A 26,269-nucleotide genomic window follows, 5' to 3' on the forward strand; every position below is an offset into this window, starting at 1 on the left:
AAGCAAACACTTTAGTTTTATTGTAGCTCACACATACTCCACCATAAAAACACATTGGCATACATAATGTGTTACCTTATAGCTTTGTTCAAACAAACATAGTAATGTTTTTATATGTATTTTGCAATGTTACCTCAAGCACACATGTGAATTTTGGAAAAACAACCTTACTTTTTGCAAACAAACCAACATGCTTTTTTGTTGCAGCACCCAATGTCATACTGTATGGCTCAAGTGGACATACATATCTTTACTGGATGTGGACAAGGCCATTTAGCTTGGATTCCATTTCAGCTTTTACTTACTGCAGTAAGTATTTTAGTTTTGGATGTGTTTTGACTTAATGCGGTTATGACTGATTTTGATTATGTTCTGACATTTTACACATTTTTTTCAGTTTGATACTCACAATCAAGATGAGGGGAGTGTGGATGACGTCTTGGAGGTGTGTCCAAAATTTGGAGTGGGGGTACAGAACATACGGATGATAATCTTTGTGGCGGGGTAGCCTGCTGTGTTTGTGCCGGGACATACGACCTTGCTTTCTTTTCGGCCACATGTTTTTTGTGGTGATGTCTTACAGAAGTGCCACTTCTGCTGCTCCATACTTCTTTTGATGGCCTTTTTAATGAAAGTGCAATTTTGTTATGCCCATTCCCTTACAAGCATACCCTATACTACAATGGACACTTTACCTGCTTCCGCAGCATCATCATCATCAGATGTGATAGGAGTTACTGGCCGATGAGTAGTACTGCTTTTTTCAGACACTGTATAAAATAAATTATGTAAAAAAATCATGCTATTGTATATACATCCACCCATTATGCTTATAAACATTTATTATTTTAGAAATGCTTGGTTTTTATTTAAAACAAACATAAGGACCAGAAATAAAAAAATAAAAAAAAAACAATGACCAAAACACATATGCACTATGGCAACATCAACACAGGAAAACATGTACAGGACACTGACATAGGCCACAAGTTCAAGAAAAGATTTAAAAAAAAACACACACAACTTAATTTTGTATTGGAAGGAAAAATATTACAGATGCAATATATAATTTGCTCTGTGATGTGGCACTCCAAAGACACATTACCACTATATGAGCAAAAACAAAATGCAGCAATTTATAAAAAAATTACACTGCAGTGGTGTCACGGTACAAATACAAGCAAAAAAATAAAATAAAATATTGTTTTTTAAATTAAATAATTAACATTATCTAAAGATGACATTACACATGTAAGTGGTTTCCAAACCACTTTCCAGTACTCCAGCCTCTAACATGACAACCACTTTTTAAAAAAAATTGCACATGGATCACTTAAATATAAAACATAGTCACAATTATTTTTTTTTAAAACTCCCAAAAGAAAACATTATTGCAGGACAATTCAGAGACACACCAAGTCCAAACTACACATGCAAAATATCTGTCTGAAAAACACATGACATACAATAAAGTAAGATGTTACATTGGCTTTTATATAAAACATTAACCAAAACAATGTATTTGCTGACACACACTTGAAGATGGGAGTACTATGCAACGTCACATGACACAAATTACAACACAAAAAAAAGAATGTAAATGCAAATACACATGCTCACCATTCTTCCTGGGCCTATCTGAATCCCGGACAAGGGTTGCAGAGACAACTTCTGGAGGTATTACACTCCGCATGGGCTCCTCCTACTCCAGATAACTTGCAATATAGGGCTGCCCACCACCGGTTTTCCGAGCCGACTTGGCCTCCTTGGCCATTTTGGACTTGACACGTCGCTTTATGTCATAGTACCGTTTGCGGCACGTGTCCTCCGTCCGCTTGACCACCCCCTCACTATTGACAGCAGCAACTACTTTCGCCCACAACACCGTCTTCCTCCGTGTTGGCACCTTGGCGGACTCAGGGCCAAATAGCTGCCTCTGATACTTCATCAGCTCACGCACCAATGCCACATTTTCTGCAAACCTAAACTTAACATTCCGCCCAGTCTTAGTAGTGGTGCGTGGCTGCGGAGAACTCTGACTGTCACTATCACTTGAGGCTGCTGCAGCAACCTCACCCACCTCCTCCACCTCACTAACCTCACTAACACTCACCTCCTCCACCTGACCAACCTCCTCCCCCTCACTCACACCCTCCACCTCTGAGTCACACATAATTGTGTGTCTAAACAGTTAACACAGGGGAAAAAAAAGACAAACAACACACTCCTCCACTACCACTACACAACTTACACCCCCCCCCCCCCCCACACACACACACACAAACACTGACAAGGGACTATAAAGAAAAATAACTTGGACTAAAAATGAGACAAAACCACAAAATACAAGACAACAAGAATGACAAGACGACTTTCAAACACAATACCACACTCAGAAATCGCTACCACCACTCCTCTTCAAACCACAAATTCACCTACCTCCACAGCACAACCTCCCTCCTCCTCACCACTAACTAAACCCACGAGGTGCAGACGGTTTGGGGCATATTTATATGGTTGCGCACAGACACTCCTACCATCTGAAACACAACCAATCACGAACGGGGATGAAAATCGAAACTGAAAGTGAAAATGCGGCCGCGAAAAAAAAAAAACCCTGCCGCAAACGACAATAATGGCCGTAAATGTGCCCAAAAAAAATGACTGGCATCGACATCGGAAAATACGAAAACCATAAAGGCGACTGCTTCGTAACTTTGCGTATATGGATTCAAAAAGTTGCATGAAAATGCACCCGATACAAAACGAGTTTAAACACTACACAAACCGACTCAAACACGAATATTAGTAAATATTGCCCCTGGTTGGGTGGTGTCTGTGCAAGAGAGCTTAAAGGCCGCTGCCCCCTATGTGATGATAGAGGAAGAAGATACCACAAGCCTAGGGGAGGTGGCAGCTCCCTAGGTGAAGATCAAAAAAGATGCAGCAAGTCCTAGGGAAGTGGTGGCTGCACAAAAGAGTTTAAAGGCCGCTGCTCCCCAGGGGGTGTACTCAGAGTAGCTTCACTTGGGTGCACTAACATGGCTTTCCCCACATCATTTTTATTTTGTACAGTGGAGGTGAGCTACGTATTTCTCAGTTATACAGTGAGGCAGGGGGGTGTTTTGGAGCTAGTGGGGCACAGTGTGATTGTAATTAGCCCTGGCACTGCTCACATTAATGAGCCTTCATCATCTGGTTCGAGTGGTACTGTTAGACCCCGTGATCAAGGCACAGCTAGTAACTCGTCATGCTGTACATCACTCTCTCCCCTCCCTCCGTAGTCTGCTTCTATGCTTTAAGCAGCCTTGGACAGCTCCCTCTCTCTCGCTCCCATCATCAGCCGCAGCGGCTTCCTCTCCCTTCTCCCTGCATCAGCCATCACCGGCTTTCTATCCACAGCTCTCAGCACCAGGAACACAGGCTGTCTTTCCCCCGCCTCCGCATAGTGGTCACAGGCTGCTGCCGCCTCCCGTCTCCCTACATCAGCTGCTGACTTTCTCTCTCTCGCTCCTGCCTCCAGCCTCAGTCACAGGCTGCTGCCGCCTCCCCCCTCCCTGCATCAGCCGGCACTGGATGTCTCACCTCCGCTTCCAGCACCATGCACACTGTCGGTCTTTGCCCTCCAGCATCAGTCAGAGGCTGCTGCCACCCACCCCCTCCCTCCATCTGCCGCAAAGGCAGTTAAAAGTATAAACAATTCTGTTTGGTAATTAAAATAATTTTTGCATTTTGCACAGAACAATGATGTTATACAAACCATTCAATAAACATTTAAGAAATCAAATGTTTATTCTTACAGTGAAATTTTACATTTCTGAATTTAAAAATAGATAAATTGAAAAACAGCTATGAAATTCCATAGACAAAAAACCTTACGGTTTCACATATGTTCCATTAAGTCTTCTTACACATGATCTGGCATTTCAGAAACCTGTTGTAACTCTTCCACTCAAACTACAAAAAGCAATTAAATTCTGATCATCAAGGCAGACGCCTTAATGGACGTGTTCCTTGTGCAATACAGATATGGTATGCCATCACAGCCTGTGGGTAAGTGCAGATTCTCACAGAGTGAGATTGCTGTCACTCACACAATGGTGGAGCTGCTCATTCACAGATTTGTGTGCTCATTGGAATACACACATGCAGTCTATGCACCTGAAGGTCGGAGTAGTTATGTGGTGCTGCCATCCCACACAGTGCACACAACCATCCCATTCCGTCACCACAACAATCCCACCTTGTTACAACATCCTTCTCACTCCATACATCCATCTCATTTAGTCTACACATTTAGCTCCCTCAAACATCTTGGTTAATTGCTAAAGCTATAATACCTCATCTACGGTCTATGCATCTACACTTACTTACCATATACGCCTCCATGGTGTTCTGTCTTCCCAGTAGCGTAACTAGAAATTTTTCTCCCCCAAGCCAAAAAATTCTTTGGCGCCCCCCCCCCCCCCCCCCCCCCCCCGCCGCCGCATAATTGGGAGCAAGAAAGGGATAAATATGCGCGCACCGAAGGCGCGCGCAGCAAAAAAAGGGCGTGGTTTTGTTGGAATGGGCGTGGTTTCTCATAAAGGGGCGTGGTATTGCAGGAAAAGACTACCTTATACCCCAGTTTTGCAACCTGCACACCCAGACGTTAGCCACCACAGGAAAGAAAAATAATCCTGATTCATGCCCCTTACATTATTTGTCATTTTTCCTCCTTATAGTAATGCCCAGTATACATTATGCCACATACTGCAATGGCCCTTAGACATTATGCCGCACACAACAATGCACATGACACAATATGCACACACTGTAATGCCCCCGACACATTATGCCACACACCGTAATGCCTGTGACACATTATGCCACACACCGTAATGCCCCCGACACATTATGACAGGAATCGCAATGCCCGTTATACATTATGCTACACACTGCAATGCCCCTGATACATTATAGCACATACAATGCCTGTGACACATTATGACACACACCGCAATGACCTTGAGATATTATACCACAATGCCCGTGATATAGTATACCATACACCGTAATGCCTGTGACACATACCGCAATGCCCTGCCCGTTATACCCTATGCCACACACCGCAATGCCCGTTATGTATTATGCCACACTGCAGTGACCCTGAGACATTATACCACATACCACAATGCCCGTGATATAGTATACCACACACCGTAATGCCTGACACATTATGACACACACCGCAATGTCCGTGATACATTATGCCACACACTGCAATGACCCTGAGACATTATACCACATATCACAATGCCCGCGATATAGTATACCATACACCGTAATGCCTGTGACACATTATGACACACACCGCAATGTCCGTGATACATTATGCCACACACCGTAATGCCCATTACACATTAAGTCCTACAGTAAGGCTTCTAATTACTTTTCAATTACCTTCTCGTTGTCAGGGGTTTCATGCACTGGGTGTCATGCTCGTTGCCAGGTGTTTCATGCACTGGGTGTCATGCTCGTTGTCAGGTGTTTCATGCACTGGGTGTCATGCTCGTTGCTAGGAGGTAGTCCTTGTTGCTAGGGCTGTGCTCCCAGTGCCACATATGTCCCCAGTGCCAGATATTCCCCCACGGTGCCAGGTACTCACATGCCCCCGGTGCCAAATATACCCCCCCCCCATGTGCCAGGTACACATATACCCCCCCCCCCAGTGCCAGATATTCCCCCAGTGCCAGATATGCCCCCAGTGCCAGATATTCCCCCAGTGCCAGATATTCCCCCCCAGTGCCACATATGCCCCCAGTGCCAGATATTCCCCCCATGCCAGATATGCCGCCAGTGCCATATATTCCCCCCCAGTGCCACATATGCCCCCAGTGCCAGATATTCCCCCAGTGCCAGATATGCCGCCAGTGCCATATATTCCCCCCCAGTGCCAGATATTCCCCCCCAGTGCCATATATTCCCCCCCAGTGCCAGATATTCCCCCCCAGTGCCATATATTCCCCCCCAGTGCCAGATATTCCCCCCGAGTGCCATATATGCCCCCAGTGCCAGATATGCCCCAGTGCCAGACATCCCCCCCCCAGTGCCAGATATGCCCTAGTGCCAGATATCCCCCCCCCAGTGCCAGATATCCCCCCTAGTGCCAGACATCCCCCCCAGTGCCATATATGCCCCAGTGCCAGACATCCCCCCCCAGTGCCATATATGCCCCAGTGCCAGACATCCCCCCCCCCAGTGCCAGATATGCCCCAGTGCCAGATATCCCCCCCAGTGCCAGACATCCCCCCCCCCAGTGCCAGATATGCCCTAGTGCCAGATATCCCCCCCCCAGTGCCATATATGCCCCAGTGCCAGATATCCCCCCTAGTGCCAGACACCCCCCCCAATGCCATATATGCCCCAGTGCCAGACATCCCCCCCCCAGTGCCAGATATGCCCCAGTGCCAGACATCCCCCCCCCCAGTGCCATATATGCCCCAGTGCCAGACACCCCCCCCCCCCAGTGCCAGATATGCCCCAGTGCCAGATATCCCCCCCAGTGCCAGACATCCCCCCCCCAGTGCCAGATATGCCCTAGTGCCAGATATCCCTCCCCAGTGCCATATATGCCCCAGTGCCAGATATCCCCCCTAGTGCCAGACATCCCCCCCACCCCCCCAGTGCCATATATGCCCCAGTGCCAGACATCCCCCCCACCCCCCCCAGTGCCATATATGCCCCAGTGCCAGACATCCCCCCCCCAGTGCCATATATGCCCCAGTGCCAGATATCCCCCCTAGTGCCAGACATCCCTCCCCCCCCCCCAGTGCCATATATGCCCCAGTGCCAGACATTCCCCCCAGTGCCGCCGCCGCAGCTTGTTGGAGGGACACGGAGGGCGCAGCGTGTGCCTCTCCTGTGTCCCTCCTGCTGCATCATCTCCGGCGGCCGCGGGTCTGATAGGGGGAAGTGCCGGTTCGTGAGCCAATTAGAGCTCACGAACGGCACTTCCCCCTATTAGACCCGCGGGCCGCCGGAGATGATGCAGGACTCAGGAGGGACACAGGAGAGGCACACGCTGCGCCCTCCGTGTCCCTCCAATAAAAGGCGGAGGGAAGGAGAAAGCAGACTGACATGCGGGCGCTCGTCCGCATGTCTGTCTGCTGTAATCAGTGGCGCCCCCGCAGCCCCTCGCCCCCAAGCCACCGCGAGGGCTGCGGGGGCAGTAGTTACGCCACTGTGTCTTCCCCAATCCCTACTGCTGTGTTCTCCTATCTGTGCTAGTCTGTACTAACTTATCTGCACCATCTGTCTTTCCCCATCTGTGCCTTGTCTGTACCACCATTTCCTTCTCTCTGTGCTGCTCAATGTTTCCCTCATTAACGTCACTCTGCCTCCTCCCATACATGCCACACTGTCTTCTCTCCCATCTGCACCTGTTTTCTGCCCATCCATGCCAGGGTTTTCAACCCATCTGCATCGATGCCCCACCATCTGCACCACTCTGGCTCCCTTCCCATATGTGCTGCTTAATCTCCCCCTATCCAGACCACTTTAACCCCATTCATTTGGCAGACATCGTCGAAAATATCAGGAAAGTATCGGGGTAATTGTTAGGGTTATGGCCGGGGAGACGGGTAGCCCTAGCCACCACCCCCAAGGAATAGGCCTAGCTGCCACCCCCCCAAGAGTAGGTAAAAGTACTGACCCCCTCCGATGTCAGGGCTGTCTTGCCCTCATCCATGCTGCTCTGCCCCCTCAACTGCTCTCACCCCTCTCCATCTGTGCTGCTCTGTCCCTCGCAGCCACATGTGCTGCTCTGTCCACCCATCCACACCGCTCTGTCTCCACACCATCTATACCACTGTCTTTCCCCTATCTGCACTATTCTCTTTCACCCATCTGTGCCACTCTCTTTCTGTTGCACTCTGTCTCCACCCCGACTGCATCACTTTGTCTTACATCGACCCATCTGTGTTGCTTTGTCCCCCCATCAGTCCACATTAATCTTCCCCTATCCACACACTTATGTTCCTCCATCCACACTGCTCTGTCTCCTCACTCCAATCAACACCACTCTTACCTCATCTGAGCAGCTGTCTTTTGCTAAGACCTTCAGTTGCATAGACTGCATCTGTGAATGAGTAGCTCCACCATTGTGTGAGTGACAGCAATCTCACTCTGTGAGAGTGCTGAATCTGCACTTACCCACAGGCTGTGATGGCATACCATATCTGTATTGCGTCTGCCTTAATAATCGGAATTTCATTGCTTTTTGTAGTTTGAGTGGAAGAGTTACAACAGGTTTCTGAAATGCCAGATCATGTGTAAGAAGCCATAATGGAACATATGTGAAACCGTAAGATTTTTTTGTCTATGGAATATATATATATATATACTGTATATATATATATATATATATATATATATATATATATAGATGTTTGGCGGCACAAAGAGAGGCTGTTAATGTAGATTTAAGTTCAATTCTTTATTAGGTCTATGTTTATTAATTTACTAAATATTACTATTGTGTCTTTTCTATAGAAATTAATATAACATATCAGCTCAATACGACAGATTTTTTTATCAAAGGATTAGGGGACTCATTACCAATATTTCTAATTCTTTTACTGGCCTATGTCATCATTATCTGTGGGAATGTCACCATCATTTGCATTATTTGTGAGAATTCTCGCCTTCATACTCCTATGTACATTTTCCTTTTAAACCTGTCTGTAATGGATATTGCTTCTTCCTCAGTTACTCTTCCTAAATTATTAATCATGCTAATTACACAAAACAATGTAATTTCATTTACAGAATGTATTATCCAGATGTTTCTCTTTATTTTTTGTGCTGGAACTGAGTTCAACATACTTGCCGCCATGGCATATGATCGTTATGTGGCAATCTGTCACCCACTTCATTATGGTGTCCTTATGAGTTTAAGACGCACAGGTTACCTGTCAGCTATAGCGTGGGTTGTTGGATTTTTGGACCCAATCGGACACATTGTCATTATATCTAAAATGTATTTTTGTTCTTCTCATTTAATAAACCATTTTTTCTGTGATGTTTTGCCATTATTACAGATCTCTTGCAGTCATGTATCAGAGGTGGAAATTTTAAATTACATTGAAGGTGCAGTATTGGTACTTACTACATTTCTGCTTACTTTTGTATCATATATCTTCATTATTTCCTCTATAGTGAAGATAAAGTCTGCACAAGGCCGTATGAAAGCTTTCTCTACCTGTACATCACATCTGACCTGTGTCATTATGTATTATGGAACAATAATATGTTTGCACATGAGGCCCACATCCAATTATTCTCCAGAAGAAGACATGTATTTTGCTCTTTTTTATGTTGTGTTGGTTCCTATACTAAATCCTTTTATATATAGTTTAAAAAATATGGAATTCCAAGAGGCTTTAGCAAAATCTAAGAGCAAATTATTCTTTAAGAAAAGCAACATTTTAAATGTCTTCTGCATTAAATGCTAAAATAATTAACTAACAAATTAAATGAAGAAATAACAATGAGTAACAACCACACAATATTACACTTTTGCTGGCATTGCCATTCTCTGTACAAAGCACCCAATGGTAGCTGACTAAGCAGCAAAGTTAGAAGAGGGGTAGGCTGATCCCGCACCATATTACAGGAGGTATATTAATTATTTATATAGATATCATATAACCAACAATATGTGATTGTAGATGTAGTCGGTGAACCCTAACTATGAAGTGTAGATTGTAGTTGGTGGTGCTCCCTGGGGGGTCAATTTAAAAAACAAGTATTAAACCTGAAGTCCTGACAGATTGCAGTAACAGAGACTAACCTCTTTTTGGGTGTCACTCTTATTTATAAAATGTAACTTTTATTAGCTGAGAAATGCTGCTCAGTGACAAGTACTGATTTACATTGTCCAGCGAATGGGGTGTGAGGAAGATTATTGATCTGCCGCAAATGATGAGAGTGAAAAAAATGCAAACACAAGATAATCATTTGTTATTAGAAGGAATCTGTGTTATGGAAATATTGCATATGTCTGTGGAAATGGCAGAAGGTAGAGGGAAAGAAAGTGGTTGTTTGCATGGGCGCACAAGTATAAGAGAGATTCTTGAAAATTGATATCATATTAAAGCTGTCCCAATATTGGGATATATACAGTGAAATATAGAGGTTAAAATATTTTATTTGACATATACATATAGATAGATGAGAAAGTTAGAATAATGTAAAAAATATAGATGTTAAAAAGCAAAGTCCACCTCCGTATCTCTTATATTAATTATTAATGCAGTGTAACCTGTTCAAGCCATTCAGGGACTGTCAGTTTAATGCTGTGTGGTTACACACCATAAACCTCAGACTCCTTAGACAATGTGATCATCTGTCACAGTAATGGGTATATGTCCAGTACTGGGTTATATTTGTTGACTGTTTAATCTGAAATCACCACATGTCATTGTTCTTCTTCACTGGCTATTTATCAACAAAGGTGTCAATTCATCTGTGGTTGCATGTTCTTATTTATTTACTATATTGTAATTGTGTATATTCACATTTCAACTGCAGCCTGTACCACCTTTTATTCTGTGGTTGGTGTGTTACTCTTATAAGCCCCTCAATTGATGTTATGGATAGATCCTTATTATTAAGGGATGCCCTTACGAAAGACTATAGGGAATTAGGCCAGAAACTTAAGGCAAGGACATCTAGGGTAATAGTCTCCGAAATATTACCTCTGTCACGCGCTAGCCAAGTGAGGCAGAGGGAGATTATGGAGGTAAATGTGTGGCTTAGAGACTGGTGTAGGAAGGAGTTCTTGGAACACTGTATGGACTACTCAGTTAGGCACCATCTTTGTGTTCTTGGAACACTGGGTGGACTACTCAGTTAGGCACCATCTTTTTTGTCGCGATGGATTGCACCTGAATAAGGAGGGGGCTGCGGTGCTGGGGGGCAGGATGGTTAGAAGGTTGGAGGAGCTTTATAGGATACCACTAAAACAAACGGGCAAGGGAAATACAAAGCTAAAATGTATGCTTGTGAATGCAAGAAGCCTGTCAGGTAAAATGGGGGAATTGGAATGGCTTGTTTCAAAGAATCAGTATGATATTATAGGAAACATGGTGGGAAGACTTTCACGACTGGGTTGCAAATTTGGAGGGATATTCTCTTTTCAGGAGGGATAGGGCTACCAAAAGGGGAGGAGGGGTATGTCTATATGTTAAACCATCTCTATACCATACTTAAAAGAGGTTATTTATGTGGGGATTGGAGATAACATGGAGTCGCTATGGGTTGAGATCACAAGTGGGGGTATTGAAGCAAAAAAAATCATCATAGGCACGTGCTACAAACAACCGGATATTAGCATACATGAGGAGGAACAACTCTTGCAACAAATTGAAAAAGCTGCGGGAATAGGGGACATCCTAGTGATAGGGGATTTTAACTATCCTGATATAAATTGGAGTAACGATTCATGTGTAAAAGCTAGTGGCAATATGTTCTTAAATATGCTAAAGGATCACTACTTGACTTACTTAGTCGAGGAGCCAACTAGAGGTAAAACTATTCTGAACCTAGTTATTACCAATAATTTGGACATTATATCAAACACTAAAGCTGGGGAGACCTTGGAAAACAGTGATCACTATATGATCACATTTGACATCAGCTTCAAGAAACATAGCTATAAGGGATCAACCAAAACATTAAACTTTAGAATAACTAACTTTAATATGCTGAGACAGGCACTAAACAACATTGACTGGGAAGCTTTGTTTCATAGCAAAAACACAACGGAAATTGGGATGCTTTAAAAGGGGTGCTAAATAGCAATATTCACAAATTAATTACCATGGGCAGTAAATGCAGGAGTACTAAACTAAAACCAATGTGGCTTAATAAAGAGGTCAAAGAAGCAATGGCTAAAAAGAGGTGTACTTTCAAAGCATTTAAATCTAATGGAGGGGAGGAGTCATTCCAGTACTACAAGGAATGCCATAAAAGGAGCAAAAAAGCAATAAGAGCAGCTAAAATTGGAAAAGAAAAGCAAATCGCTATAAAGAGTAAAACCAATCCTAAAAAGTTTTATAAATACATAAACAGTAAAAGGTTAAAAAAGGAGAATGTAGGCCCATTAATAGACGACTGGGGGCCTTGATAAACGATGACAAAATAAAAGCGGAAGCACTGAACAATTATTTTTTTTCAGTGTTCACCAGGGAGGATCAGACGGTTATAGTAGTGCATAACGACAGTGAAGGTAATGACTCTTGGCTAGATGCTTGTTTAAGTGAGGAAGTAGTCCTGGAGAGACTAAGTAACATAAAAATGAATAAATCACCTGGTCCAGATGGTTTTCACCCGAAGGTTACTAGGGATCTTAGGTCACAGCTAGCAAGACCCTTATACTTGATTTTCTATAGTTCAATTACATCAGGCATGGTACTAAAGGATTGGCGTATAGCTGAGGTAGTGCCGTTATTTAAAATGGGAACTTAAAATCATCCTGCCAACTGTAGACCAGTCAGTTTAACCTCTATAGTGGGTCAAATATTGGAAATAATTTTGGGGGATATCATAGAAGATTATCTGCAGACTACTAAGATTATTATCAAGAGTCAGCATGGGTTTGTGAGGGACAAATCATGTCAAACTATCTTAATTAGCTTCTACGAGGAAGTGAGCGAAAATCTTGACCAGGGAAAAGCAGTGGATGTGGTCTATTTAGATTTTGCAAAAAAGCCTTCGATACAGTGCCTTACAGGAGACTGATCATCAAATTAAGGGAGCTTGGCCTAGGAAATACTATTTGTACATGGATAAGTAACTGGCTGGATAACAGGGTACAATGAGTAGTGGTCAATGGGATGTTCTCCAACTGGGCACCAGTAGTCAGAGGAATACCACAATTGTCTGTACTCGGCCCGCTACTGTTCAATATATTTATTAATGATCTAGAAAAAGGCCTGGAAAGCACAGTGTCAATCTTTGCAGATGATACTAAACTGTGTAATGTAATTAATTCTGAAATTGATGTGGAGTCTCTACAGAATAACTTTTTAAACTTGAAACCTGGGCGTCTAAATGGAGAATGAGGTTCAATATAGAAAGAGGCAAAGTTATGCATTTTGGGATTAAAAAACAAACTTGCATCCTTCACATTAAATGGGGAAAATATAGGGGTAACAGTAGTAGAAAAAGATGTGGGGGTACTCATAGAAAATAGGCTTAATAACAGTACACAATGTCAGAGTGCAGCAAAGAAGGCAAGTAAGGTGCTTGCGTGCATAAAACGGGGTATGAAGACAAGGGACGAGGATGTAATTCTGCCGTTGTACAAATTATTGGTACGTCTGCACATGGAATATTGTGTTCAATTTTGGGCACAACATTATAAAAAAGATATTGGGGAACTCGAAAGAGTTCAAAGGCAAGCTACTAAACTAAATAAAGGGTTAGAGACACTGGAGTACGAGGAAAGGCTTACTAGGTTAAATATGTATACACTAGAAAAGAGGTGTCTAAGAGGCGACATTATTAATATCTTCAAATATGTAAAAGGTCATTACAAGGAGTTAGCAGGGGATTTGTTTATTAAAAGAACTCTGTATAGGACATGTGGGCACTCGCTGAGGCTAGAAGAGAGAAAATTCCGTACACAATGTAGGAAAGAGTTCTTCACAGTAATGGCAATAAAGATTTGGAACTCCTTGCCTGAGAAGGTAATAATGGTGGACTCTTTAAATGCATTTAAAAACAGACTGGACAAATTTCTAACTGAAAAAAGTATCCAAGGCTATAGCATTTAATAAATTGACATTAATTATCTTGGCGTGATATGAATTATAGTTGTTAATTGGTACTAAACCATTGCTTCAGCAGGTACATTATAAGATGCACAGCTTAATACAGAATACAGGTTGAACCCAATAGGCATTTTGCCTCTTTTCAACCTCATTAACTATGTAACTATGTATTAAACAAAAACAATTGTTGCCAATGTTTCCACAGCTTGTGTGTCACTTTTTCTCAGTTGATGTAATAGATAAACTGTTACTATTAAACAGCAACCATTGTTGCCAGTGATACCACTCTTACTAATTTAGTGTTGTATTTCATTGACATCACTATGAAAATTGTTTCATATTGACTGCCCTTGTCAAAATGTGAGCCTCATATGCATATTTATGTATTCATGTTGATCAGGGAGTATGAGGTGAACGCTACCAAGTTTTCTCAATTTCTAAACAGGGTATATGTTGTTAATTCAAAAGCCACCATTTGACATTAATATAGCACTTAAATTCACAACTTTAATTGCTGTTTCATTGTGTTGGGACTATACCAATAGTTGTTATACAGTATGTGCATCACGCTGCTATTTTAAATGTGCTATGTATGCAATCAAGACATTTCAACAAGGAAAGGGTTCTGTTTGGTAATTCAGCCACTCGTGTGCTTCCTTGCACTTTAATCCTAATGCCAGTATTGGCACATTTATTTACATACAACCCCTAAAATGGATACATGGGATATATCAATATACCACCATATAGCGTCCATCAATATTGTTTATACTATTTGTGGTTGGTAGTCACATTTAATATAAACGGTATATAAATCAGACAACAATGTTCATGTAAGGAGTAATCAGACTGCTTGGTACAGTTGCCGTTTGTTTTCATATAATATTAGCAGCACCAGCTACTCCATTGAGCTTAATATAGGTACCCCTTATTCCAATGATTTACTGACAGTACCGGTTACTTTATTGCATTTGACACAAATATCATACTGACAGTACCAACTACTACATTAAGCTATAATAGCGATCCTCATATTGATCCAGTACACATAACAATACATTATTTATACAGAGAACATGGTGGACTCGCTGAAATGCCTACATGCACATTTCAACATATAAACAGCTTTAACGAGGCTGAGTTAAAAGGTTACACTGCATGAATAATTAATACAAGAGTTACAGAGGTGGACTTCGCTTTCTAACATCTATATTTTTCAAATTTTTCTAACTTTCTCACTTATCTATATGTATATGTCAAATAAAAAATTTGAAACTCTATATTTCACTGTATATATCCCGAGATTGGGACAATTTTTACATTTGAGAATTAAAAGCTAAGTTTTAATATAATATACTGTAAATTTTCAGGAATCTCTCTTATACTTGTGTGCCCATCCGAACAACCGCTTCTTGTTCTTTTAAGCCGCTCATAACTTTATTGTGATTACATAAACCTTTTATTTAAGCTAGCTTATCACTAAATAAAACCACACCACACACTGAAATGAAGACACGGACACAGTAGCTGGAGTTAAAGGTCAGACGATGTTTATTAATCGCTGACCAACTCTTTAAACTAATAATTGAGGCCGAATTAGAATTGAATAGAATATATATTTAACTTTAGTTTGGAGGATGGCAAACAGAAAACCGCTGCCAAACACCAGCACCCGTCACCTAGATGAAAACCACCAAACCAAGGAGGGGAGTACACATACCCCGCCTCCTTCCCGCATAACCCGCATTGTGCTGGCCTTACCCCTCTTTCTCTGGCAAACGTTCGGTTCCCGCAGGGGAACGTCTAAATGTCCAACCGCAAGAAAAGGACACACCTGCCGTCCTTCTAAAGAGGGAGCCCCACAATGACCACTTATGCCTGTGTGACAGCTGGTTGGCAGCGATTTCCCGCCAATCTGGCTTTCAATAGCCCACAGCAAGAACAAAAACGTAGACGCATTCTGGGAGGGCGGGCGGGCATAAACTGAAAGGCAAGAGGAAGTCTAGCAAAATGGCCACCCCCTATATACTAACCTAAGACCCTCCTCTTCATCTTGATGCACAAACCTCTAATCCAATAGGAAAAAACCAACCGGGAAAACTGATCTGCCTAGCAACTGCTTAGTCATTTAACAACCAATCACAAAAAGTTGATCGCTTATATGGCCTCAGGCTTATGCAGCCTTCAGCTTATCTTCTCTACTTATAATTACTTGGATAAAATAGGGCTGCAACCCCGAAAACCAAAACCTAATCAAGGTATAATACAATCGGGGTTAAAAAGGTGAACCAAATTCACCAATAGTGTGCAGAGATAATTTTTTCTCTCTTTATGAAATGGCAGAAAGGCAATGTGAGGTTTATGGCAAAACGCTATTGATTCCCATACTAGATGGAGCCACTGTCCAGGTTGCAATGTGTAATTAAATGGCACAGGACCAGGAAGTACATTTCATGTCTTACAATAAGGTTGTACAGAGTGACACTACATGTGTGGCTATGCCTGTGGCTTTAATCATTGAGCTATGGGAGTTACAAAAAGCAAGTAGGGGGGAGAAAGGTAGGACTTAACTTATTATGCATGCCTCTGAGACTGAAGAATGTCCCCACAAGGGTATTTCATTTATTTATTGTGATTCCCAGAGTGTCACTACTATGTTTTACAATGACAAGAAATACCGGAGTGTCACTTATGAATATGTATGTGATGAGAAAACATCCATTGCAAATTATGTCTACTGTTTACTTGCGTTTGATGAAACAGGGGTGGGATACACACTGACATTGACAAACAATGAGCCATCATACATGGCTTTGCACATGGGACATACAATAGCAGACAAACTGAATTTTCAATTGTTGTTTGATAACAGAGAACAACAGAGAAAACTTTGGGATGTAAACACTTTGTTTTGTATTGCAGGGAAGTGTATGCCTATTGTGGATAGTAATGAAGATCAACCCCCCAAAAAACGGTCAAAACCTTATCAATGGTTTTAGATACAACTGAAAGATGTGCAGTTACCAATGGCAACCACATAGACTGACATGGAAATTGCTGAAGGCAAATAGATTGTGCATACCAGAGAGACTCAGACACAGACTCTGATAAATGGACAATGGTACTCGCAAAAAAAAAGAGGGGGGAATGAAACTACAAGGCCCTTATTTTGGGGTTGGTATTGGGAGACCGACATTTGGGATCCCGGAGGTCACCATACCTGCCCCGGGATCCTGGTCTGAAGAATGGAAGTGGGGGAGAGCGCAACAAAGCCCCTTGTGGGTTCACTGCACTCACCACGCAGTGCGCTCGGTGGCTCGCTGCACTTGCCACATGTTCTATTCCCACTCTGTGTGTGTCGTGGACACCCACTAGTGGGAATAGTCCCTGTTAGTCGGCATGCCCAGTGCTCAGGATTCTCGCTTTGGGATAGTGACTGGCGGTCACATAACCACATCCCCTTATTTTGTACCTGTCATACTGCAGCCTGCTTGCTGGACTGGTCAAATTCAAACAAATTTTGCCACAGGTAGGAAAACTGTCTTGATTGGATTTCACTATCAGTATTGGTTAATGGACGAAAGATATTTGTGGACTCTTGCTGCAGAAATGAAGCCATCTTTTCAGGCTGTCAGGCAGACAGGAAATGGGGCTAACCAACTTTCTGAACCATTGGCTGCATTGCAAGTCACGGAAAAGACAAAAGGCCCTGTAAATCTTCACACTACAAACTGGACATTTGACAAGAAACCTTTATGGACTGCTGTTCAACACTGGAAGTGCAACATGGGATATGTTACACAATGAATAGAATGGACTGAGTACAGAATATGGTGTGCAATTCATTGCAGAGACATTGGATGCAAGAACTGTTAAAACTTACTGGAGCTGAAGCTATATGCTAGCAAGCTAATTGCATTACTCCAAACTATTGTCAAAGACATTGCAGAAAACTTACGTTTACCGACAGCTAAAAATGTGGCCTGTTTTGCTTGTAACTGCAGAAGACCTTGTGTACTTTGAGATAATAAATGCAAGCAAAATAATATAATAAAGAGATAATAAATGCAAAAGAACAAGCTGCAGCCTATTACACTGCCCAACAAAAAAATAAAAAACAATTTGTTTGGTGCCTGGAATGTTAGTATTGATTTTGGGCATATTGGGCATGCTAATTCCAAATATGAAAAGTTTTTCTCTATCAGCTATACTTTTTGCACATGCCAAGGCCACAGCATATCACCATCTGGGCGACCTTCAGTCTGAGCAGGATGTCATTCGTCCTTGTTGTCAGAAACTTTCTTGGCAACCACAAAGCTCAAAACTATGCTGAGCTAGAAAACACCATGCTCATTAATTTCAGAGACCTTGGATGTAATAGGAGCATAAAAGTTCATTACTTACACAGCCAATTGGACCATTTCCCAGAAATTTGGGTGATATGAGCAAAGAGCTAGGTGAAAGATTTCACGGGGACAATAAAACAATGGAAGATCACTACCAGGAAAGATGGGATATACATATGATGGCATATTACAGCTGGAATTTACAAAGAGACTGTCCAAACAAAGTCCATTCAAAAATGTCCCACAAAAGAAGCTTCCTAAACTATTTTTTTTTCATTTATTTTTTCATTTTATTATTTAGAAGAAAAAGTGTTATTTGACTCACTATAGTGTTACTGTAATGTATGTTTTATTGATGTCACTAAAATATTCTAGAAAATATTTTTAAAATATGTTTTTTTTTTATTTTTTATTTTTATTATGTGAATCATAGGCCTATTATGAAATAGGGTAACACAAATCAGATGATGTTTATATCGCTAGCATAAATACCAAAAATTCCACATGGGCAAGCTCAGAGTTAGAGTCTGACAAAGTCCTTGTGACAAAACCGGTAGGTGCGTGGCTTGACATGAATGGTGATCCCGGTCTAAGGACTTGATGGCGAGCTTGCCCGTGTGGGATTTTTAGTATTTATGCTAGCGGAGGTTTAAACCGCCACCTTTGGTATGCCTTTATCGATGTGCTCTGTGAATGAAGTTTATTAAAGTGTTACTCTTTTAATGCACTATTGGCGCCTCCATTCATCTCTATTTTATAGAATATAAAGATATATAGATATATATATATATATTGTGACAAGAACACTGGGATAGTGTTTGAGGGCAGGTATGTTTGTCCCAGGTTCATGTCTTACATGTTTTAGAAAATGAAAACTTCTAGGAAAATGCTTTTGTTTTGTTGAATAAAAAACAGGTAAGGGCTTTTTTGGGAATAACTGGGTACTATAGACGGTTTATTCCCAATTTTGCGACCACATCGGTGCCGTTGTCAGACCTTACCAAAGGGAAGCAGTCAAATATGGTGAAATGGATCCCTGATGCAGAAAAAGCGTTCCAAGCGTTAAAAGTGGCTTTGTGTTCACAACCGGTATTGATAACACCAGATTTTTCAAAAGAATTTGTGGTACAGACAGATGCCTCACAGGTAGGTATAGGCGCTGTGCTGTCCCAAACCAGAGATGGGGACGAACACCCTATCATTTATTTGAGTAGGAAACTCAATGAGCATGAAAAAAGGTATGCCATTGTGGAAAAGGAGGCTTTGGCCATTAAGTGGGCACTAGATACCTTGAGATATTACCTCTTGGGTAGACAATTCAGACTAGTGACAGATCATGCCCCTTTAAAGTGGATGTATGTAAATAGAGGCAAGAATGCTCGTGTAACTAGATGGTTTCTAGCGTTGCAGGATTTTAAGTTTACTGTCAAACATAGACCGGATACACAATTGGCCAACGCAGATGCATTCTCCCGCATCTTCTGTTTGGGGGTTACAAGTGTTCCGGCCCCTAGGTCGAAACAGGGGAGGGGGATATGTGACAAGAACACTGGGATAGTGTTTGAGGGCAGGTATGTTTGTCCCAGGTTCTTGTCTTACATGTTTTAGAAAATGAAAACTTCTAGGAAAATGCCTTTGTTTTGTTAGAACCTTTTCAGTTTTCTGGAAAAGCTGGATAAGGGCCCTGAGAGAGAGATAAGGCGAGTTCCAGACATTGGGCCCAGTTTGGATCTTTGGCCTCACAGAGGGCTAATCAGGGCTTTCAGCTGTGCAAGAGCCTTATAGGGCTTCTAGCCTGATTAATGTGTGCAGACTGCCTGGGAAGACTGCAGGATCTCTGTGAGAGAAACACGCTTCCTGATACAAGTGAGCTATACAGTGTTTACTGGAAAACTCTGTGTTTTTTGTTTAGTGATAGTTAGGAACATCTTGTGTTTAGTTAGTGCCGGACAGGCAAGGTATTTTCTTTTGGTGTTTGTTTTATTTTCAGTATAATAAAACTGGCTGGGGCCAGTTGTACCAGAAACTGGACTTGTGTGGTTCCTCAGCTGCTGCGTTCTGCCAGTTACCCCAGGAAACGGAACCTTGTATCCTTACAGTGTTACAATATATATATATATATATATATATATATATATATATATATATATATATATATATACATACAGTGGGGCAAAAAAGTATTTGGACAGCCACCAATTGTGCAAGTTGACCCACTTAAAAAGATGAGGGAGGTCTGTAATTTCCATAATAGGTACACTTCAACTGTGAAGACAGAATCTGAAAAAGAAAAAAAAAGGAAATCACATTGTATGATTTTTAAACAATTTATCTTTATTTTCTTGCAAAAAATAAATATTTGAACAATCAAAAAGTTTAACTCTAATATAACCTCGGTTGGCAATTACAGAGGTCAAACGTTTCCTGTAGTTCTTGACCAGGTTTGCACACACTGTAGCAGGTATTTTGGCCCACTCTTCCATGCAGATCTTCTCTAGATCTGTCATGTTTTGGGGCTGTCGCCGGGCAACACGGACTTTCAACTCCCTCCACAGATTTTCTATTGGGTTGAGGTCTGAAGACTGGCTAGGCCACTCCAGGACCTTGAAATGCTTCTTACGGAGCCACTCCTTAGTTGCCCGGGCGGTGTGTTTGGGGTCATTGTCATGCTGGAAGACCCAGCCACGTTCCATCTTCAATGCTCTTACTGAGGTAGGAAGGTTTTTGCCCAAAATCTCACGATACATGGCCCCATTCATCCTCTCCTTAATACGGATCAGTCGTCCTGTCCCCTTTGCAGAAAAGCAGCCCCAAAGCGTAATGTTTCCACCCCCATGTTTCACAGTGGGTATGGTGTTCTTCATCATTCTTCTCCCTCCAAACACGGCGGGTGGAGTTTATACCAAAAAGTTCGATTTTGTTCTCATCTGACCACATTACATTCTCCCAACCCTCCTCTGGGTCACCAGATGGTCACTGGCAAACTTTAGACGAGCCTGGACATGTGCTGGCTTAAGCAGGGGGACCTTTCCGGTGCTGCAGGATTTCAATCCATGACGTAGTGTGTTACTAATGATAACCTTTGTGACTGTGGTCCCAGCTCTCTTGAAGTCATTGACCAGGTACCCCCGTGTAGTCCTGGGATGATTCCTCACCGTTCTCAAGATCATTGATACCCCATGAGGTGAGATCTTGCATAGAGCCCCAGGTCGAGGGAGATTGTCAGCGATCATATATTTCTTCAATTTTTTAATAATTACGCCAACAGTTGATCTCTTCTCACCAAGCTGCTTGCCTATTGTCGAGTAGCTCATCCCAGCCTTGTGCAGCTCAACAATTTTGTCCCTGGTGTCCTTAGACAGCTCTCTGGTCTTGGCCATGGTGGAGAGGTAGCAGCCTGGCTGTTTGAGGGTGTGGATAGGTGTCTTTTATACAGATAACCAGTTCAAACAGGTGCCATTAATACAAGTAACGAGTGGAGGATAGAAGAGCTTCTTAAAAAAGATGTAACAGGTCTGTGAGAGCCAGAAATCTTGCTGCTTGGTAGGTGTCATGATCCTGCCATATATCCTTTCTGCCTCTAGGTGTCACTCTCTGCCTCCTGGTCTGTCTAGCAGTTCCCACTCTGTGACCTGGCAGCATTGATTACCTAGTTATGTGCAGCTGTGGTTTGCACCTGGGAAGCTGCTATTTATCCTCTGTTCACAAGCACTCCTGTGCCAGTTCATCAAGTCTACCTTTGAGGCTGCAATCTCTCAGCTCATTTTTAATGGACTACTGAGTAGCTGGCCTGCATTCTCCCAGTACTCAGGTAACCTGCATTCTCTCAGCTCATCGTTAAGGGACTACTGAGTAGCTGGCCTGCATTCTCCCGGAACTCAGGTAACCTGCATTCTCTCAGCTCATCATTAATGGACTACTGAGTAGCTGGCCTGCATTCTCCCAGTACTCAGGTAACCTGCATAGCTGACCTGCATTCTTCTGGTACTCAGGTAACCTGCATAGCTGGCCTGCATTCTCCCAGTACCCTGCTATCCTGCATAGCTGGCCTGCATTCTCCCAGTACTCAGGTAACATGCATAGCTGGCCTGCATTCTCCCAGTACCCTGCTATCCTGCATAGCTGACCTGCATTCTCTCAGCTCATCATTAATGGACTACTGATTAGCTGTCCTGCATTCTCCCAGTACTCTGCTATTCTGCATAGCTGGCCTGCATTCTCCCAGTACTCAGGTAACCTGTATAGCTGACCTACATGCTCCCAGTACCCTGCTATCCTGCATAGCTGACCTGCTTTGTCCCATTTCATCACTAATGGTCTACTCATGGTAACTACAAGTAACAGAGTAGCTGACCTGCATTCTCCCAGCACTCTGGTATCCTGCATGTTCACAGCTACTTGCTGACATACCTGGTCTCTTATCTGTTGATAACACAGTTTATGCCTATGGATTCTGTTAGTTTGCATTTATAAATCTATATACATTTCCTTTTGTCTCTGTATACCTCATTTCATGTACCTCCTGCGCATGCCCACACAGAGAAGCCTAGTATCCGTGACTGTAGGTGTCCAAATATTTGTTTTCCACAAGAATATACAAGTAAATTTTAAAAAATCATACAGTGTAATTTCCTGTTGTTTTTTTTTAGATTATGTCTCTCACAGTTGAAGTGTACCTACTGTATGATGGAAATTACAGACCTCTCTCATCTTTTTAAGTGGGTCAACTTGCACAATCGGAGGCTGTCGAAATACTTTTTTGCCCCACTGTATATATAGATGCTGTATGTCTGTAATGGGCAGGCTATAATGATGTTGCACTATAAACACCAGGCACATGTAAACTCACCAGTCCCAGCACAGCTCTTGCCCAGTCAGGGGTAAGAGGACACCAGTAGTCACCAGCAGCTAGTCAGAGGGGTCTTGGCATGGCCTTTGTGGGGTGTAGGAGGAGCAAAAAAAGGACCTGCCAATCCATCAGCGCGAAGTGTATATATAAGGCAGTTGAGCCGATTATGTGCCTCCTTACCCGCAGCCTCAGTGCTGAACCCTCCTCCTTCCAGTCACTGCAGTGCTCACCCCTTCCTGCCGGACTGATTCACCTTTTCGCCCTGCTGGTAATTGGCTACACGTGTCCCCAGGGGATGGGGTCAACGTGCCGGCTGTCGGGATCCCAGGTGCTGGAATACCAACATCAGAATCCTGACACCCTTCAGAATCCCGACATCGGAACTCCGAATGTGTCAGGATACCGACACCAGAGTCCCAACGGTCAGCATCCCGACCGTAAGTATGGGCTCAAGGTCAGGTGTAGGATAGGTGGGGGGGTTAGGTTTAGGTGTCAGGGGTGGGTTAAGGTTAGGCTATGGGTGGGGAGGGTTAGGGGGTGGGGAGAGTGTAAAACTCCCCTTACTTACCCCTGTCAGTGTTTTGATCTTCGGGTTCACGTTGTCGGTATTTCGAGTGGCAGGATCCCATGCTGCTGTATAACATACTGATTCCATTCCCAGTGCCTCCACTCTGAGTGCTGCAAGACCGTCTGGTGGTTCCTACATCCATTTCCTGGCTATGGCAAGTAAACTGGGGTTGCAGCACAATATATGGAGGAGGGGGTGCAGAGTATGCGGTATATGGCGGAAGCAGTATATGGATGAGGGATGTGCCCTGTATATAGGGGGCACTATATGGAGGGATATGACGGTGCAGTGTGTATATAGGGGCAGTATATTGTGGAGGGTTCAGTGTACATAAGGAGTGTGTGTATGTCCTTGTTCATCCAGTGGCTCCTGTAGCACCACAGAGGTAAGAACCAGCGTAAGGTTAATGTAACCATAAGTGGAAATAAAACAAAAGGATATAAAATCCAGTCTATTTTGAATATGAAAGTTTATATAAATGGCAACTGCCACACCAAAAACCTACCCCTACCCCCACTCTCTCTCCAGCACTCTCTCTCTATATTCAGCAAGTGTGAAACAGATCAGTGTTTTACATAATTAGCATCAGGCTGTAACATCTCGCCGCATGATCACTTTCATTTTTATTTGTTCTGTGTGGCGGCCTTCAGTGGCCACCGGTGCACATAACAGAGGTGAGGAGCAGTTATCCTTTTATAATATAGAATTGGGGTAAAGGTGTATATTTTGCCATCTGGCAAATACTTTGAAAATAAATCAGTGGGGAATTATATTTTTAAGACAGATTTATTATATTATAATAGATATTGAGATGTTATTATTGGGCCTGCTGATATCAGTTCTTTAACTAAATGTTTGAATATGAAGAAGGCAGAGTGACTAAGCATAAATTACTTCTTTACTTATAACTAGTGATGTTCACCGGACATTTTTCGGGTTTTGTGTTTTGGTTTTGGTTTCGGTTCCGCGGCCGTGTTTTGGATTCGGATGCGTTTTGGCAAAACCTCACCGAAATTTTTTTGTCGGATTCGGGTGTGTTTTGGATTCGGGTGTTTTTTTCAAAAAACCCTAAAAAACAGCTTAAATCATAGAATTTTGGGGTCATTTTTAGAGATGAGCGCCTGAAATTTTTCGGGTTTTGTGTTTTGGTTTTGGGTTCGGTTCCGCGGCCGTGTTTTGGGTTCGAACGCGTTTTGGCAAAACCTCACCGAATTATTTTTGTCGGATTCGGGTGTGTTTTGGATTCGGGTGTTTTTTTCAAAAAACCCTAAAAAACAGCTTAAATCATAGAATTTGGGGGTAATTTTGATCCCAAAGTATTATTAACCTCAAAAAACATAATTTACACTCATTTTCAGCCTATTCTGAACACATCACACCTCACAATATTATTTTTAGTCCTAAAATTTGCACCGAGGTCGCTGTGTGAGTAAGATAAGCGACCCTAGTGGCCGACACAAACACCGGGCCCATCTAGGAGTGGCACTGCAGTGTCACGCAGGATGTCCCTTCCAAAAAACCCTCCCCAAACAGCACATGACGCAAAGAAAAAAAGAGGCGCAATGAGGTAGCTGTGTGAGTAAGATTAGCGACCCTAGTGGCCGACACAAACACCGGGCCCATCTAGGAGTGGCACTGCAGTGTCACGCAGGATGTCCCTTCCAAAAAACCCTCCCCAAACAGCACATGACGCAAAGAAAAAAAGAGGCGCAATGAGGTAGCTGACTGTGTGAGAAAGATAAGCGACCCTAGTGGCCGACACAAACACCGGGCACATCTAGGAGTGGCACTGCAGTGTCACGCAGGATGTCCCTTCCAAAAAACCCTCCCCAAACAGCACATGACGCAAAGAAAAAAAGAGGCGCAATGAGGTAGCTGTGTGAGTAAGATTAGCGACCCTAGTGGCCGACACAAACACCGGGCCCATCTAGGAGTGGCACTGCAGTGTCACGCAGGATGTCCCTTCCAAAAAACCCTCCCCAATCAGCACATGATGCAAAGAAAAAGAAAAGAAAAAAGAGGTGCAAGATGGAATTATCCTTGGGCCCTCCCACCCACCCTTATGTTGTATAAACAAAACAGGACATGCACACTTTAACCAACCCATCATTTCAGTGACAGGGTCTGCCACACGACTGTGACTGATATGACGGGTTGGTTTGGACCCCCCCCAAAAAAGAAGCAATTAATCTCTCCTTGCACAAACTGGCTCTACAGAGGCAAGATGTCCACCTCATCTTCACCCTCCGATATATCACCGTGTACATCCCCCTCCTCACAGATTATCAATTCGTCCCCACTGGAATCCACCATCTCAGCTCCCTGTGTACTTTGTGGAGGCAATTGCTGCTGGTCAATGTCTCCGCGGAGGAATTGATTATAATTCATTTTAATGAACATCATCTTCTCCACATTTTCTGGATGTAACCTCGTACGCCGATTGCTGACAAGGTGAGCGGCGGCACTAAACACTCTTTCGGAGTACACACTTGTGGGAGGGCAACTTAGGTAGAATAAAGCCAGTTTGTGCAAGGGCCTCCAAATTGCCTCTTTTTCCTGCCAGTATAAGTACGGACTGTGTGACGTGCCTACTTGGATGCGGTCACTCATATAATCCTCCACCATTCTATAAATGTTGAGAGAATCATATGCAGTGACAGTAGACGACATGTCCATAATCGTTGTCAGG

General features: G+C 43.0%; 1 protein-coding gene across 6 annotated transcripts in view; it reads left to right on the top strand.

Moving 5' to 3' along the window:
* LOC135056550 (putative nuclease HARBI1) overlaps window positions 1-20,189 on the top strand; it is a 34,081-nt gene extending 13,892 nt beyond the window's left edge. For 5 of the 6 annotated variants that reach the window (XR_010244009.1, XR_010244013.1, XR_010244010.1 and 2 more), the window contains 2 exons: window positions 9,081-9,129; window positions 16,740-20,189. The gene's annotated coding sequence lies outside the window, so the exon portion shown is untranslated. The remainder of the gene's footprint in view (window positions 1-9,080; window positions 9,130-16,739) is intronic. The other variant, XR_010244014.1, reaches the window with a different exon arrangement.
* The last annotated feature ends 6,080 nt before the right edge of the window (window positions 20,190-26,269 follow it).

This window comes from Pseudophryne corroboree, chromosome 3 (genome assembly GCF_028390025.1).
Source record: "Pseudophryne corroboree isolate aPseCor3 chromosome 3, aPseCor3.hap2, whole genome shotgun sequence".
Classification (NCBI taxonomy): Eukaryota; Metazoa; Chordata; class Amphibia; order Anura; family Myobatrachidae; genus Pseudophryne; species Pseudophryne corroboree.